Consider the following 14,038-nt stretch of genomic DNA (forward strand, 5'->3'; position numbering starts at 1 on the left):
TATTTGAAGGCTATTGTAGGGAAGAGGGAATAATTTATTTTGTTTGGTCCAGGAGGACAGAAGTAGGAGCAATGGATGATTGTTGCAAAGAGGAAAATTTAGGCTTACTCTCAAGAAAAACTCTCCAATTATTAGAGCTGTACATAAGTGAAATGTGCAGCCTGGGGATGTAGTAAATTCCCTCTGTCCTGAAGGTTTTGTTTTGTTTTTGTATGTTTTTGTTTTTGGAGGGGGGAAGGCAGGGCAATTGGGGTTAAGTGACTTGTGCAAGGTCACACAGCTAGTAAGTGTGTCAGGTGTTCAAGGCCCATTTGAATTGAGGTCCTCCTGACTCCAGAGCTGGTGCCCTACTCACTGTGCCACATAGCTGCCCCTTAAAGTTTTCAATAATGATTATAATAAACATTTATATAACACTTTAAGGTTTGTAAAGCTCTTTACAAATATTATCTCATACAACCCTTGAAGGTAGGGTCTATTATTTCCCCCATTTTACAGATGAGGAAATTGAGGCAAACAGAAGTTAAGCGACTTGCCGAGGCTTCCATAGCTAGTGTGTGTCTGAGGCTGGATTTGAACTCAGATCTTCCTGTCTCCAGGTCCGCTGCTTTATCCACTGTGCCCCGGAGTTGTCCGAATCCATCTTCATGTTTATGATCACCAGTTACTTTTTCCATATGTCCCCTAACCAAGGTTGTTGAGGTATGTTTGCTGAAATGAATTTAACTTTAGTCATTAGAAGGTAGAAATCTATGAGGAAAATTGTACGCTCTCTATAAAATGCATCTATTTAACAATACCCCCAAGTTAATAGTTATTTTCAAGAGTAAGGACGCCAGTACACAAGAAATTGAAATAAAAACAATAGATGTGGAGACTTGATTCCTCTGAATTACTTTCATAAGACCGTGATTCCCCAAAGTGGTGGTATCCAGCAATAATCCTTGTGAAATATGGCATCAATTAAGTTTTGGTAGAATAAATGTAATACAGAATTACTGCAGTATTATTACTCCCTGAAGATAAAAGAGGGAAGACTTTAAAGCAAGTTAAAATAAATTCAATAAATATTTGAACACATGTTGCTTTTATTTAAAGTTTCTAATAGCAGATTTATTCCCTCCCCCCAACCCGCATTCCCCCCAAACTGAGCTACAGAGTCTTAATTCTGATCTCCATAGAACCACAGAATGTCAGAGTCAGTTGAAAGAGCCAATCAGGTCCCTATAAAAACAATAATGAATAAAAACCCTCCCTACAACATGGGGAACATACCCAGCCTTTGCTGAGGCAGCTAAGTGTCCGTGTGGTGGGTAGTGCACTGGCCCTAGAGTGAGGAAGACTTGTTCAAATCCAGCCTCAGACACTTGATTGCTATCTCCTCAGTTTCCTCATCTGTTAAAATGAAGATAATAGCACCTACCTTCCCAGGTTTGTTGTGAGGACCAAATGAGATATTTGTAAAGCACTTTGCAAACTTTAAAGTGGTGCATAAATAATTACTGCCATTATTAACATCACCATCATTGCTATTATTATTAATAAAGGACAGGTAATGCCATACGAATCTCGTTTCCTTTTTTGACAGGGTTACTAGACCTAGTAGATGAGGAAATTGCTGGATAGAGTTTATTGAGATTTTAGCAGATCATTTGACACAGTTTCTCATGTTATTGTAGACAGAAAGAGTAGTCAGGTGACACCTAGGCAAGAATGAACCTTTTTCCTGTGTCTTCAAAATTTTTCAACTTAATCCATGCATCCAGGGCTTCCTTGGTATGTGGCCTCCCTATCGTAATGAAGGATTTTTTTACCCCCTCTTGCCTCTGTTGATGGTCTTCACCAGTCTTGTATCTAAGCAGCTCTCTCACTTGGTGGCCATCCTACTTTGTCTTTACAAATATAGGAAGGCTGGTCCATGGATGGTAGATGCACAGTTGTTGGTTCCATACACTAAGCCTTTCTGACTTGGTGTAGAACCTGCCAGAACTTGGTCTTCACAGGTGCCTTAAGAATCCAAGCCTCGGTGAGACGTCTGAGCAGGACCATTATTTCTGGAAACAGCTAGGAGGAAACAAACAAACAAAAACACCTTAGATGATATCAAAAGGGCTTTTGCCTGCATCAAACACAGGAGGATGTGAGAGAATCTATCCTGATACTTTTTCCAGTCCCAGCACCAGGGCAAGGCAGTTACCATCAGTGATTCATAGTGGGACGAGTTAAGTTTAATAGTGCTATTAATACACTCCTATCCAGTAGAATCAGGTTTTAAAATAGGCTTTTGCCTGGAAATAACAAACATAAATGTGAGCTCCTTTTATTTAGCCTTTTAAGGTTTGGAAATCACTTTATATGCACTATGGTTAGCTGGAAAACCACCTGGCATGGAAGAAAGATTATTGGAAAGACCTGTGTTTGAAACTTTCTTCTCATCTTATGTAACCAAAGACAAACTCTTTCAGCCTCAGTTTCCTTATGGGCAAAACAGGGCCCACAGTACTTACGGCACAGGGTTGTTGTGAAGTTTAAATAAGATAGAAGTGAGTAAAGTGTTTTTGCAAGCCTTGAAGTTATGCTATACAAATATGAGCTATTATTCTTGTGAATATCATTACTTGTAATGCTTTTTCTGCGGGCAAATGCGTTCAGATTTCTCTGCAGCAGATTTATAAGGGAATTTTTAGACTGCAAATCATATATTAGTCGGATGGCCTCTATCTTGGTGTCTTAATTTTTTTGTTTTCAATACAAGCCAGATTTCATCAGTGATCTATTGATTTGGTTCCCCCCTTTCTTCTTTGAGTTACCTGAGCCAACACAGAAGGATGAATGGTGACTGCAATTTTCTGCTCTGTATAAATGGAAGTAAATATACTGATTTTTAAAGCAGGAAGATTGACATTGTCTTTCTCTCTCAGCAAATTTTAGCTAATGTCTCTAAAGCCAACATATAACATCCTAAAAGGATCACAGGTCCCTGCTCCAGTTGAAAAATAAGCAGTTGTTTAGTTGTTTTTCAGTTGTGTTCGACTCTTTCTGACCCCATTTGGGGTTTTCTTGGCAAAGACACTTAAAGCAGTTTGCCATTTCCTTCTCCAGCTCATTTTATACATAAGGAAACTGAGGCATATGGCTAGTAAGTATCTGAGGTCAGATTTGAACTCAGGAAGATGAGTACTCCTGACTCCAGGTCCTTTACTCTTAATGATCCTAATCATATCAGTCATTTGGTAATGTCTTTACGTTCCTACTCTTATGATATTTACTCTTCATTAGATTGAGCTGAACCATACCCCCTAAAACCCACCACCCAGAGATTTTTACGTTGTAAAGGAACTTAGCTTGAGCTGGATCTCAGCTTCTAATGTCCGTGCCCCTTTTCATTGGGATTCATGGCAGGCAGGGCAAAACGGTCAGAGTGAAACAGTGTTCCTTGCCTGGATTGCCAAGGGACACCAGGGTCTCATGACCAGGCCTTGCTACCTCATGCTATCTCCTATCCCTGCCCTCCTAAAGATATAAGGAACCTTTCATGAGTCTCGTTTGGGAAATCCATTGTGCTCTGCACTCATGGGACATCCTCCAGTGTGGCAGGTTTACTACCCTGTTATCCCAATTAAAGATGCTTTATTCCTCAATCCATGGCTTTGATTTATTTCAAATACTATTAATATATCAATATCAATACTATTGATAATAGCATTAAACAAAGATTAGGAACTTGAGGTGAAGACATTTACTCGGGAATTCAGAAAAGAAATGGTGCCCAGGCCATTCTTACTTTCATGGAATGGTATAAGGTATTCATGGTGGTCATGAGAAATTTGGCCTATTTTTTTTTCTAATTACACTTTAGACGATTCTGTTTTTCTTTGGCTCAACTTAGCTTTTTAAAAGTTAAGAACCAAATCTTCATAAGATGATAGGTTTAGATCTGGAAGTGTTGTGGTTTGGGGTTCTAGGAACTCCAAAATGCAAGGGTACAGGGTGCGTCTGCCTCGAAAGAATTCGACCTCTCAAGTCTTCTTTCAGTCAAGAGACAAGGTTTATTGTGCCACCAGTAGAAGCAGGAGAGAGTCTAAGAATCTGTGCAATTTAATTGGGATAAGAGTGGTACTTTTATAGAGAAAAAGATTGTGGGAAGATCTAGATGGTATTAAGGAGTGGCAAGTAGCATGGGGTGGGCCACATGCAGACAATGAAAGGAGTTAAGTGATCTGGGCCACAGTGAAAGAACAGTTAAAAGTATTATTGAGCATCTAGGTAGAAATATGTGGGAAAGTTCCGGGGCAAAGACAAGGTCTTTCCCTTTTAGGGGTCCAGGTCCCATCTGCCATCAGAAGGAACCTTAGGGATCATCTTGGCTTAGGCAGGGCTCTAGACTTGGTGTCAGTTCCTGTGTTAGAAATGCCTTAGGTACTTCCTTGTGACCTGCAAGTCAAGTCTTCTCCAGTGGACCTTAGTTTCCTCATCTGTAAAAAAGAAGCAGTTGGACTTGATGGATTCAAGGGTCACTTCCAGCTATAGCCCACTCATGCAGAGGAGAACCCTGAGTGACTTGCCATCAAGAAGCAAATAACAGAGTCAGGATTCTAGGACAAGGTTGGGAAAGGGGACTGCACTGCTTTTCTTTGTATTTATACAGTAGCAAGCAATAGTAATTGTGTCTCTCAGAACTGAATTTACTATTTACGAGATGAACTCTCAGTGAGATGTACAGTATAGCCATTCCCCTTCAAACATATCATTAATTGGTTCTGTGAAAACAACTTATGTTTCAGAGGGTTTAGCTTCTTAGGGTAAGTGCTAGTGGACAAGTGGATTATGATGCTGTGAGTTTTTTCCATGATGGTGGAATTTGGTTCTAGTATATTAAGGATCTTATTAAGAACTGACCTTGCTCAAGTCACTGCTACATGACATATACTAGTGGATGAGAGTAGAATTAAATCATGCCATATTAATTAAATTGCTTCTTTGTGGTAGGTAATGTGGGAGAAACAAGGATAGTTTAGTCCTCACTCTTTAGAACCAAGCTAGTTAGAAGAAAACTGACTTTTTCCTTAAAAAATAAATTTGTGTTTTCTTTTTTTAATATTTAAAATATAAAATTAATTGTAAATATTTATATTTAAACTATTTGTGTATTTATAATATATAACATGTTATATAAAATGCATATATTTAAACATCAAAATGTAGTTATTTAAAACATACATTTATATTTTAAAATATTTATTTAATCAGAATTTACTAAAATAAGAAATAAGTTTGTATTGAAATATTTTATTTTTTGTTTCACCAGAATTTCTCCTGGTTTCCCTCTCCTTCCCTTATCTAGAGAACCAGCCCTTATAACAAATGCTATTCTTAAAAAAATTGGAAGAAGAGAAAAAAAATCAGCCAAATTAATAAATACATAAAAAATTTGAAAATATATGCAATGATCCACAGGCATGGATGGACCTCTCCCCTTTGCAGAGGAATGGAATGGGTGTATCTTCTCATACCTAGACTCAAAATTCTCATGTGCATAATAATTAAAGATTAAAATAGTTGTTCAAGGCTACCTAGAGAAGGTATGTTACTAGGTAGTAGCTGATTGCTAAGTGAGTGGTGAAGACTGTTAACTGTAGGGAAGGTGATAGGAGGGAGTGATCACTTAAGGCTGGGCTGGATAGCAAATGTTTTACTGTGGAGGTTGGTCCTTGAAGGAAGACGGATTGAATATGGGAAGTAAGTGTTTATTAAATATTTGAATGGGGGAGAGGGAGGAAGAGGAGGATGTTAGAATTACATGAGAAAAAGCACTGAGGGCAGAAAGTCCTGCCAGACCCTGTGTTATCCTCATTTGACAGATCAGGTGCCAGGGGCACAGAATAATTAAGTGACTTGACCAGCACCACACAACTTAGTGAGACCCAGGTTTCTTGGTTTTCTGGTCCAATATTCTTTCCATTCCACTGCCTGTCACTAAATAGAAGAATGGATCTGTTCCCGTTTTATGACTTCATATCCTCTGGTGCTATTACACCTTCATTCTATTTCATCTGTGTTATTGTAGGTGTCAGAGTGGAAAGGGACCTTAGGAATCATTTAGTGCAACTCTTATTTTACAGACGAGGAAACTGAGGCTTACAGAGAAGAGGTTTGTCCAATGTTATGTAAATATTAAATACCAGCATCATAATTCAGACCCAGGTTCTCTGAATTCAATTTTGGTGTTTTTTCCATTATACTATGCCCCAATTAGCACAGCTATATGGCATGGTGGGTAGAGCGTCACGCCAGGAGTTAGAAAGACCTGAGTTCAAATCCAACATCATACACTAGTTGTACGACCCTGAGCAAGTCACTTAACCTGCTTGTCTCAATTTCCTCATTTGTAAAATGAGCTGGAGAAGGAAATGGCAAACCACTCCAGTATCTTTGCCAAGAAAACCTCAAATGCGGTCACCAAGAGTCGGACGAGATTGAAACAACTGAACAACAACATGCTCTGATTCATGCAACTGACATAGAAAATTATATTCTGGCTAAACTGGTGAGGTCAGATTCTATGAAGCTGGAAGACTTAACATCATATGCTCTCTATAAAAATATACAGGATGTTCCTAAAGTCTGGACAGATAGGCAAAAATGCATATTTTCAAGAAATGAAAAGAATGAAATTTTCAACCACATTTTATTTAATTGGAATATTAACAAATAACATCTTCAATATGATTTTCATCATTTGTGATGCAAAGGTTGATGCACTTTGCAAGATTCACGTGAACTCGATGCAGTAACTGCACATTGCCATCAATTGTCCTATGTGTCCAGACTTTAGGGACACCCTGTATAAGTGTTCAGAAACTGCAATTTAAATATTTACTAATATCTTTCAAATTGGATCCCTGGCAATTTTTTCTCTATTCTTTTTAACTAATTAAGCACTCTTCATTAAATTGAACCTGTCTGCAGTTGATCTCCTTTAGTAGCTGGCTCTTGCATTGTTCATTTGCTCAGTCTCATTTTCCTTAAAGTAAAAAATAATGTTTTTTAAGTTCAAGCTGTTGGCTTCAAGTGGGTGAACTGGGGAAATCTGGATTGATCTAAATACTAGGCTCTGCTGTGATTTGCTTTAGCTTCAGAATTACTGACGATGAGCCAGGGAAAATATTTTGCAATGTTGCATGGCTGACTTTGTGACCTTCTATATATTAGTTTCTGAAGTGTGTGTGTGTGTGTGTGTGTGTGTGTGTGTGTGTGTAGTCTCCCCCCCACCCACCCACCCAACTTGTGGACTGTAGGCTCTGGTGGCTCAGCTGCTCTTTTCTCTCCTGTAGTAACCAAGTCTATCTTCTGAATTCAGCATTTTGTTCTGATCTTAGGACCATTGACTGATGAGAAAATTTGTATCTAAGGTTTAGAATTTTAAAAAAAACCCAACATATAAGACAATAACAAAGTTAGCAAGGTGTTTATTTTCCTCTTAAAAATAGTTAATGTTATCTACAGCTTGTATTGTTCATGATTTATTCCTTAAGAATTTCAACTAAATAGACCTTGCTATTGGAAATTGTGTTTTCCTAATTCCTAAATAATTTTAACCATGTACAAAATATGTTTTCATTTATTGCTTATGTGAGCATTGACTTTAGAGTCAGGCTTGAGTTGGAATCCCAAGTCTGCCACTTATGAGCTGTGTTTTTATTTGTCCTTCTTTCTTCAATAGGACCATGACATCAGGGAGGTGATGCCATGACATGCAAGTGAATTGGATTTCAGTGAGGGAGGGCTGTGCAAAGTCACCAGCCTCACTTTCTCCTTCAGAGCCATCTGGGTCCAGTGGTGAGATATAGATCATGATGACTGGAGATGGCCCTGGATGCAGTGGGAGACCTCTGCCTTTTTAAACTAAGTTTGATTGAGGCAATGGCCAGTTCAGTGATTAAGGCTAGGTAAGAAGTGAGTCAGAGAATGGCCTCTTTAACCTAGTTAAAAAAAGAATCAATCTGGGAGTGAAAAACCCTCAAGGTTTCTGGCCAAAATAGAAACAACTGATATTTATATTCATTCTGAGTCAATCAGGGCCCAAACAATACCAAGTGGGACTTCACCTGGGACCTATCATTGTTCAGTCTATGCGAGCCTGAGTGATTTGGGTGTAAGGCCAGAACTCCAAGATATCTTGCTAGGTTTCTGTGATCAAAATTTACATTCCTTTGGGCAGAGCACCTGCATATAAGGGTATATCCCTATGTGGACGGAGGGAAGGGAAGAGAAAGGAAGAAAGAAAGAAATGAAAGGTGCTGTGTTGCCCAGTTGGCCAGTTCCAGTTGGTTTCCCGGTGGGGCAGCTCTTACTAGACTCACAGAGGTCATTAGAACTGTGTATGACCTTGAGCAAATCACTTAACCTTTCTGAGCTGCAATTTCCTTGCGTATAAAATGGAGGAAGGTAACAATACCTCTTGCCCTACCTCACAGAGTCATTAGTGAATCTGGAACAAGATGATGAATGTAAAGTGCTTTGTATGAGTTAAAAGTGCTCTATGAATGTCAGTTATAATATTATTATTATCGTGCTTCAAAATCTTATTATTATGGCGTGGATATGACTAGTTTCTTGAAGCCTGTGCCAGTGTAGGTAGGGATTGTCAAACTGAAAAGGTTTCTAGGCCTAGGCCTTGTGATGGACTGTGTGTTTGTTCAGAGAACTAGCTCAGTTTAGAGAGGCTCATCGCCAGAAAGGAGCCAGAGGGCAGTTGATTTCTTGGTTCCAGCAGGTCACAAAGACACAACTACTAAGGCATACTGTGTTGTGAGTTACTGTGGCCAATATTCCTGTATCATTCAGAGCAGGGTTTTATAGTACTTACAATCTGCCACATGTAAGCCTCCTCTTTGGGCCATGAGGGTTTCTCTGACTTCCCCCTTGGTGTTCCCCAAAGTTGCTTCCTTTCTTCTCCTTTTACCTGGATATTTATGATTTCTAATACAGCTAAGCTGTGTGGAATATCCATATATCTTTTAGAGTCAGCCTGGATAAAATGAAATATGAAATATTCATGTCCCCTTCCCCTGAAAGTCTTAATTTTGGTGCTTCAATCCCTGTTGTATCTCTTCTGAGGTTCAAAATTCTGCTTATCAATTTAATTTAGATCAGGGGAGGGCCTTCTTTTTCAGATTGAGTCTGGCTTCAGCCAGAAGCTCATTTATCATATTTTTAAAGCAAAATGATGAGGTATTTATTGTTGAAACTTATCTCAAGTTTTCACCCCCTTTCCACCATACCCCCTCCAGTTTCTTTGATGCTGTAACAATACAAATAGTAATGACTGACATTTTGGATGAGCAAGAGTTCTAGACTTGTAGTCTAGGAGACCTGAATTCAAATTCTGGCTGTATGACTCTAGACAAATACCCCCTCTCTGAACAATTGAGCTACTACCTGGTTAGGTTGTTAGGAGGATGTCATCAAGTCAAACAATGTATGTAAAGGTCTTTTGTAACTACAAAGCCCCATATAGGGTGTTCCCAAAGCCTTACTGCAGTTTTCTCTCAATCGCTTAATATTTTAGTTATTGTGATTTTTTTTTTTGTTGGGGGGGGGCGGGGATGGAGTGAGAAGCAAAAGGCAACATTGAGATCTTGCTGAGTCTAGTGATAACTTATTGATTCTACAAACTTACCTTGACACAAATCACTGAATTTAATTAGATATTCAAAAATACCATATATGAATCTCAGGTGTGCTTTCCTTTTCCGTGGTACTTTGCAATTTCACATTTTTTCACTATCTTTAAATGAGCTGATTTGGTGAGTGAGTCTGGTGTGGTAGAAAAAAGTAAATCTGGACTTGAATTTGAATCCTCTTACTATTCATGCAACCTTAGGTAAGGCACTTGACCAGAGGAGACCTCAGTTTCCTCAAATGAAGAAAAAGAGGGCTTTGCATTATTTAACTGAAGGTCTCTTCCAGCTAGCATCTCGTCTAGTGAACTGTGTTCCTAAGAGAGCCAGGAAGAGTCCTTCGAAGAAATTACTGACAACTTGGAATCTCTTGTTACACCGTGCTCTCTTCAGTAAGAAGGAAACCAGTGTAAATTTCAGGAGTATTTCAGAGCCTTGTCACTATAACTTTGTCTGAGTTGTTTTTTGGTTGTTGGTTTTGTTATTGTATCTTGTTTGCATTGGAAATATAGCTCAGCAGAGTTAAAGCTTCTGGCTGGCCCCCACAGATGTCTGTCCCAGTACTAGCAGGGGGTGGGGTTGGGAATACATAAATATTAGGTTGTCTGGGTAATTAGTGAGTTCTTCCTCCCTAGAGGGCTTCAAGCAAAGACTAAGATATATTGTAGGTATGAATTGGGCTACCTTTCCTCAGATGTAACTTCTAACAGTGAGGTTCTGTGGTGGTGATAATGATAGCTCTCCTCTATGTAGTACTTGAAGGTTTTTTAGTACTTTACATATGTAATCTCATTTGATCCTCCCAACAACCCTGGGAGGTAGGTTATTATCCCTATTATCCCTGATTTAACTGAGGCTGAGAGAAGTTAAAGTGACTTGACCAGGGTCACACAGCTAGGAATGTCTGAGGCTAGATTTCAACTCAGATCTCCCTGACTCCAAGTCCAGAGCTCTATCTTCTAGTCCCACTTAGCTATCTGATAAAATAAAAGTCCCTGCCCTTAGGGCTTTATGATTTTTTGGTATTTCCTCATCTGAATGGATCTCCAAAAAGGCCCCATTAACCACAGTGCACATTAATCTAAAAAAGTGACTGAATATGAAATCTTTGAAGTACTTTGAACTTTTGGGAAAGGCATGCAATATGAACCGTATTGGGAGTAGTTACGATCATGATTTTTTTTAGGGATGCCTGTGGTCAGGAATTTGGATCCCCTTGTGCTGATATGAATTCTAGTTGTCTCTCTTACTGTTGAACTGAAAAGCTTTAGATAGCATGTCTATCCAGTGGGCCAATGATATTATGAGGCTGAATGTTTCATACACAGAAAAATATGATCAGCTTTTGATGATCAGTTCTAAAGAGTAGGAACAGTGGTGTAGAGAATCTTACACACTACAGATGAAAGAAAAATCAATTGTATTGGTCTTGTGAGGTTCATTATGTAACTTTTATGCTATTCTGATTTTTCTTTTGTTGACCATGAGTATCAAATTCCTCCACTTAAGTCCCACTATGATGCCTCATCATGATTTGGAGGTGACCTGGAGTTTTGGAAGAGTACCCCAGGAGCACAAGTGTTGGCAGCCCTTCTCAAACTCACCAAGGTTCAAGTATGGCCCCTACAATAGACTTTGTGGCTCTTTTCAAAGATCAGCAAAGTTGAGGTCATCAAAAGTTTGGTGATTGAATTATTTTTAGTAAGGTATGGAGGAGGAATATCTGCATTTACGAAGTTGGGGAATTTTTGAAAAAGTGTTGAATTTTTTGTTTAGTCTAGGTATCAAACTCAGATTTTCTGCTGAGCCAAATTTCTTCCAAAAATATTAGTCATACTAATGCTGTTTTACATGATGTGGCCTTTGAATTAAAGTTCCAATAAAATTACAGTATCACTTGTTTATTTTTCGAAGTGCTCTCCCAACTAGTAGTCATATGCTTCTTTTATTAGCCTCTATACTTTTCAATTTAGGCTTAAATATAGTTTGCATTTCTTAAGTATGGACCATAGCTTAGAACATAGCAGTGACTGGTCCCTGCTCAGGGATGGTGTATAGCTAACAGTGACTACTAAGAATGTGATGCCTAGAAATTCCCTTGGAGATAAATTTTAAAAAGGGGTCATCAATAAAACTCATGGCCTTAGGTACTATGTACAGATACCCAAAGTATACAGTTAATAAACAAGATGGACTGGTCAGAGGTTAGCAAAATACGGCCCAATCCATTCCACCCACTATTTTTGTATAACTTGGGAACTAGGAATGATTTTTACATTTTTCAGTATAACTTTGTTTAAAGTGCACTTTTAACACAACTTTATTTTAAAAATGTTAAAATTATTCTTGGATCCTGGGCTGTATAAAAGCTGGTGGCTGGCTAGATTTGGTCCAGAGTCTGTAGTTTACTGACTCTTCCACCAGAGATTGCAAAGCACATAGTCAGCTTTGACTTGGTGGGACTAGATCTGTGATTCTGAAAAGTTACACTTTAAAAAAACAACAGAATAGCTTAAAGGGCAAGGGAAGGAAGTTACATTCTATATTTAGATAGACTCATGAGGAAATCCAGGAAACAGAGAGGAAACATGGGGAAAAGCATTTGGATGTAGATGAATGGAGACCTAAAAAGCAGTGATACTGTCACTGGAATACGTTACAGGCCACCTGGTTAGAGAGAGGAAACATGCAATTTTGGGAAACACGTTATAAGGCTGGCATAGTTTTTATACCTAGGAATGGGGAATTTCTGTTATCTGGACAGAGATGCTAGAGCTGTCTGTGCCTCTGTTTCTCTCTGTCCCTCTGTCTTTGTCTCTTTAATTTCTTATTTCCCTTAATGATAATTTCTTTATTCAAAAAGTAGAAGAATCAGTGAGAGGAATTTCTATTCTGGATCTGACAGGAAGAACAAATCACCATGGTGCAAATTATGGGGACATTAGTCACTCCATCTTAGAATTTGTAATGGAGAAAGAGAGGAAACCCAGGGGAAAAGTGCTTAGATTTTGTGGATCAGATTTAAGTTTCATTGAAGGGTTAGGTAGTATCCCATAGACTAAAATTCTACGGAGGAATTCTTCCCAGGAGAAGGATAGGGAGCACTCAGGAATAAAATGCTGAAGACACAAAAGAGTAACAACTCTGATGTGGGAGAACAATTCTAAAGAGATCAGAGTCACACAGGAAACTCATCCACCAACCTAAGTTAGTTTTAAAAGGATATGCATATAAAGGAAAGCAAGGACAAGTAAGAGGATGAATTTTTAAGCTTCCTCCATTTCTTTTTTTTTTAATTTAAATTTATTTATTTGACATATTTAGTTTCCAGCATTGATATTCACAATAGTTTGAGTTACAAATTTTCTCCCCATTTCTACCCTCCCCCCCCCACTCCAAGATGGCGTATATTCTGGTTGCCCTGTTCCCCAGTTAGCCCTCCCCTCTATCACCCCCCTTCCCTCTCATCTCCTTTTCCCTTCCTTTCTTGTAGGGCAAGATAAATTTCTACGCCCCATTGCCTGTGTATCTTATTTTTTAATTGCATGCAAAAACTTTTTTTTTGTTTGTTTTTGAACATCTGATTTTAAAACTTTGAGTTCCAAATTCTCTCCCCTCTTCCCTTCCCACCCACCCTCCCTAAGAAGTCGAGCAATTCAACCTAGGCCCCATGTGTATCATTATGTATAACCCTTCCATAATACTCATGTTGTGAAAGACTAACTACATTTTGCTCCTTCCCAACCCATCCCGCTTTATTGAATTTTCTCCCTTGACCCTGTCCCCTTTCCAAAGTGTTTGTTTTTGATTACCTTCACCGCCATCTGCCCTCCCCTCCATCATCCCCCCCCTTTTATTTTTTTTTTCTTCCTCCCTCTTCTTTCCTGTGGGGTAAGATACACAACTGAGTATGTATGGTATTCCCTCCTCAGGCCAAATCTGATGAGCGCAAGGTTCACTCATTGCCCCCTCACCTGCCCTCTCCCCTCCTCCCACAGAACTGCTTCCTCTTGCCACCTTTATGTGAGATAAGCCACCCCATTCTATCTCTCCCTATCTCCCTCTCTCAGTATGATGCTCTCTCATCCCTTAATTTCATTTTATTTCTTTTAGATATCTTCCCTTCATCTTCAACTCACCCTGTGTCACATATATATACACATAGATATATACATACATACACATTCACTTATATATATATATATATACATAAACATATATATATATATATGCATATTCCCTTCAGCTACCCTAATACTGAGGTCTCATGAATCATCCATGTCCTCTTTCCATGTAGGAATGTAAACAAAACAGTTCAACTTTAGTAAGTCCCTTGCAATTTCTGTTTCTTGATT

General features: G+C 38.8%; 1 protein-coding gene across 4 annotated transcripts in view; it reads left to right on the forward strand.

Moving 5' to 3' along the window:
- APBB2 (amyloid beta precursor protein binding family B member 2) overlaps nucleotides 1-14,038 on the forward strand; it is a 428,865-nt gene that overhangs the window by 34,371 nt on the left and 380,456 nt on the right. The window lies entirely within an intron of this gene.

This window comes from Trichosurus vulpecula, chromosome 6, assembly GCF_011100635.1.
Source record: "Trichosurus vulpecula isolate mTriVul1 chromosome 6, mTriVul1.pri, whole genome shotgun sequence".
Classification (NCBI taxonomy): Eukaryota; Metazoa; Chordata; class Mammalia; order Diprotodontia; family Phalangeridae; genus Trichosurus; species Trichosurus vulpecula.